This window comes from Brassica rapa, chromosome A09 (assembly GCF_000309985.2).
Source record: "Brassica rapa cultivar Chiifu-401-42 chromosome A09, CAAS_Brap_v3.01, whole genome shotgun sequence".
Classification (NCBI taxonomy): Eukaryota; Viridiplantae; Streptophyta; class Magnoliopsida; order Brassicales; family Brassicaceae; genus Brassica; species Brassica rapa.
The window spans coordinates 10,736,276-10,741,422 of record NC_024803.2 but is presented as its reverse complement, the minus strand read 5'-3'; positions in this window follow the sequence as shown (position 1 = coordinate 10,741,422).

Genomic DNA, 5,147 nt, shown 5'->3' with positions numbered 1-5,147 from the left:
ATTATCTTAAAAGCTGCTATTTTTGGAAAGTTTTCATTTTTTAGAGAACTTTTATGGATTTGGGTTTGTGATTTCAAAATTAGGATAACAAATATATTTGTGGATAGATGAGTATGCTTTCATATTTTTTCATGAATAAGTTGTATTTTTAAATAATTTTCTTAAAAGCTGCTATTTTGGGAAAGTTTTCATTTTTTTGATAACTTTTATAGATTTGAGTTTGTGATTTAGAAATTAGGATAACAAGAATATTTGTGTTTAGATTAGTATTCTTTCAGAATTTTTCATGAATAAGTTGTATTTTTAAATAATTTTCTTAAAAACTATTATTTTTGGAAAGTTTTCATTTCTTAGAGAACTTTTATAGATTTGAGTTTGTGATTTTTAAATTAGGATAACAAGAATATTTGTGGATAGATGAGTATTCTTTCAGAGTTTTTCGTCAATATATTATTTTTTAAAATAATTATCTTAAAAGCTGCTATTTTTGGAAAGTTTTCATTTTTTAGAGAACTTTTATGGATTTGGGTTTGTGATTTCAAAATTAGGATAACAAATATATTTGTGGATAGATGAGTATGCTTTCATAATTTTTCATGAATAAGTTGTATTTTTAAATAATTTTTTTAAAAGCTGCTATTTTGGGAAAATTTTCATTTTTATGAGAACTTTTATAGATTTGAGTTTGTGATTTAGAAATTAGGATAACAAAAATATTTGTGTTTAGATTAGTATTCTTTCAGAATTTTTCATGAATAAGTTGTATTTTTAAATAATTTTCTTAAAAACTGCTATTTTAGGAAAGTTTTCATTTCTTAGAAAACTTTTATAGATTTGAGTTTGTGATTTTTAAATTAGGATAACAAGAATATTTGTGGATAGATGAGTATTCTTTGAGAGCTTTTCATCAATATATTGTATTTTTAAATAATTTTCTTAAAAATTGTTCTTTTTGGAAAGTTTTCATTTTTAAGAAATTTTTTATACATTTGAGTTTGTGATTTAGAAATTAGGATAACAAGATTATTTGTGGATAGATAAGTATTCTTTCAGTGTTTTTCATCGATATATTGTATTTTTAAATAATTTTCTTTAAAACTGCTATTTTTGGAAAGTTTTCTTTTTTTAGAGAAATTTTATAGATTTGGGTTTGTGATTTACACAATAGGATAACAAATATATTAATGGATAGATGAGTATTTTTTAAGAGTTTTTCATGAATAAGTTGTATTTTTAAATAATTTTTTTAAAACTGTTAATTTTGGAAAGTTTTCATTTTTAAGAAAACTTTTATAGATTTGAGTTTGTGATTTAGAAATTAGGATAACAAGAATATTTGTGTTTAGATTAGTATTCTTTCAGAATTTTTCATGAATAAGTTGTATTTTAAATAATTTTCTTATAAACTGCTATTTTTGGAAAGTTTTCATTTCTTAGAGAACTTTTATAGATTTGAGTTTGTGATTTTTAAATTAGGATAACAAGAATATTTGTAGATAGATGAGTATTTTTTCAGAGTTTTTCATCAATATATTGTATTTGTAAATAATTTTCTTAAAAACTGCCATTTTTGGAAAGTTTTCATTTTTTAGAGACCTTTTATATATTTGAGTCTGTGATTTAGAAATTAGGATAACAAGAATATTTGTGGACAGATGAGTATTCTTTCAGAGTTTTTCATGAATATGTTGTATTTTTAAATAATTTTCTTAAAAACTGCTATTTTTCGAAAGTTTTCATTTCTTAGAGAACTTTTATACATTTGAGTTTTGATTTAGAAATTAGGATAACAAGAATATTTGTGGATAGATGCGTATTCTTTTAGAGTTTTTCATCAATATATTAATTTTTTAAATAATTATCTTAAAAGCTGTTATTTTTGGAAAGTTTTCATTTTTTAGAGAACTTTTATACATTTGAGTTTGTGATTTAAAAATTAGGATAACAAGAATATTTGTGGACAGATGAGTATTCTTTCAGAGTTTTTCATCAATATATTGTATTTTTAAATAATTTTCTTAAAAGCTGCTATTTTTGGAAAGTTTTAATGTTTTAAATAAATTTTATAGATTTGGGTTTGTGATTTAGAAATTAGGTTAACAAGAATATTTGTGTTTAGATTAGTATTCTTTCAGAATTTTTAATGAATAAGTTGTATTTTCAAATAATTTTCTTTAAAACTGCTATTTTTGGAAAGTTTTCATTTCTTAGAGAACTTTTATAGATTTGAGTTTGTGATTTTTAAATTAGGATAACAAGAATATTTGTGGATAGATGAGTATTTTTTCAGAGTTTTTCATCAATATATATTATTTTTAAATAATTTTCTTAAAAACTGCTCATTTTGGAAAGTTTTCATTTTTAAGAAAACTTTTATAGATTTGAGTTTGTGATTTAGAAACTAGGATAACAAGATTATTTGTGGATGGATCAGTATTCTTTCAGAGTTTTTCATCAATATATTGTATTTTTAAATAGTTTTCTTAAAATCTGCTATTTTTGGAAAGTTTTCATTTCTTAGAGAATTTTTATAGATTTGGGTTTGTGATTTACACATTAGGATAAAAAATATATTTGTGGATAGATGAGTATTTTTTCAGAGTTTTTCATGAATAAGTTGTATTTTTAAATAATTTTCTTAAAAACTGCTATTTTTGGAAAGTTTTCATTTCTTAGAGAACTTTTATAGATTTGTGTTTGTGATTTTCAAATAAGGATAACAAGAATATTTGTGGATAGATGAGTATTCTTTCAGAGTTTTTCGTCAATATATTATTTTTTTAAATAATTATCTTAAAAGCTGCTATTTTTTGAAAGTTTTCATTTTTTAGAGAACTTTTATGGATTTGGGTTTGTGATTTCAAAATTAGGATAACAAATATATTTGTGGATAGATGAGTATACTTTCATAATTTTTCATGAATAAGTTGTATTTTTAAATAATTTTCTTAAAAGCTGCTATTTTGGGAAAGTTTTCATTTTTATGAGAACTTTTATAGATTTGAGTTTGTGATTTAGAAATTAGGATAACAAGAATATTTGTGTTTAGATTAGTATTCTTTCAGAATTTTTCATGAATAATTTGTATTTTTAAATAATTTTCTTAAAAACTGTTATTTTTGGAAAGTTTTCATTTCTTAGAGAACTTTTATAGATTTGAGTTTGTGATTTTTAAATTAGGATAACAAGAATATTTGTGGATATATGAGTATTCTTTCTGAGTTTTTCGTCAATATATTATTTTTTAAAATAATTATCTTAAAAGCTGCAATTTTTGGAAAGTTTTCATTTTTCAGAGAACTTTTATGGATTTGGGTTTGTGATTTAAAAATTAGGATAACAAATATATTTGTGGATAGATGAGTATGCTTTCATAGTTGTTCATGAATAAGTTGTATTTTTAAATAATTTTCTTAAAAGCTGCTATTTTGGGAAAGTTTTCATTTTTATGAGAACTTTTATAGATTTGAGTTTGTGATTTAGAAATTAGGATAACAAGAATATTTGTGTTTAGATTAGTATTCTTTCAGAATTTTTCATGAATAAGTTGTATTTTTAAATAATTTTCTTAAAAACTGTTATTTTAGGAAAGTTTTCATTTCTTAGAGAACTTTTATAGATTTGAGTTTGTGATTTTTAAATTAGGATAACAAGAATATTTGTGGATATATGAGTATTCTTTCAGAGTTTTTCATCAATATATTGTATTTAAAAATAATTTTCTTAAAAATTGTTCTTTTTGGAAAGTTTTCATTTTTAAGAAAATTTTTATACATTTGAGTTTGTGATTTAGAAATTAGGATAACAAGATTATTTGTGGATAGATAAGTATTCTTTCAGTGTTTTTCATCGATATATTGTATTTTTAAATAATTTTCTTTAAAACTGCTATTTTTGGAAAGTTTTTTTTTTTTAGAGAAATTTTATAGATTTGGGTTTGTGATTTACACATTAGGATAACAAATATATTTATGGATAGATGAGTATTTTTTAAGAGTGTTTCATGAATAAGTTGTATTTTTAAATAATTTTTTTTAAAACTGTTAATTTTGGAAAGTTTTCATTTTTAAGAAAACTTTTATAGATTTGAGTTTGTGATTTAGAAATTAGGATAACAAGAATATTTGTGTTTAGATTAGTATTCTTTCAGAATTTTTCATGAATAAGTTGTATTTTAAATAATTTTCTTAAAAACTGCTATTTTTGGAAAGTTTTCATTTCTTAGAGAACTTTTATAGATTTGAGTTTGTCATTTTTAAATTAGGATAATAAGAATATTTGTAGATAGATAAGTATTTTTTTAGAGTTTTTCATCAACATATTGTATTTTTAAATAATTTTCTTAAAAACTGACATTTTTGGAAAGTTTTCATTTTTTAGAGACCTTTTATATATTTGAGTCTGTGATTTAGAAATTAGGATAACAAGAATATTTGTGGACAGATGAGTATTCTTTCAGAGTTTTTCATGAATAAGTTGTATTTTTAAATAATTTTCTTAAAAACTGCTATTTTGGAAAGTTTTCATTTCTTAGAGAACTTTTATACATTTGAGTTTTGATTTAGAAATTAGGATAACAAGAATATTTGTGGATAGATGCGTATTCTTTTAGAGTTTTTCATCAATATATTAATTTTTTAAATAATTATCTTAAAAGCTGTTATTTTTGGAAAGTTTTCATTTTTTAGAGAACTTTTATACATTTGAGTTTATGATTTACACATTAGGATAACAAGAATATTTGTGGACAGATGAGTATTCATTCAGAGTTTTTCATCAATATATTGTATTTTAAAATAATTTTCTTAAAAACTGTTCCTTTTGGAAAGTTTTCATTTTTAAGAAAAATTTAATAGATTTGAGTTTGTGATTTAGAAATTAGGATAACAAGATTATGTGTGGATAGATGAGTATTCTTTCAGTGTTTTTTCATGAATTAGTTGTATTTTTAAATAATTTTCTTTAAAACTGTTATTTTTTTAAAGTTTTCATTTCTTAGAGAATTTTTATAGATTTGAGTTTGTGATTTTCAAATAAGGATAACAAAAATATTTTTGGATATATGAGTATTCTTTCAGAATTTTTCATGAATAAGTTGTATTTTGAAATTATTTTCTTAAAAACTGCTATTTTTGGAAAGTTTTCAT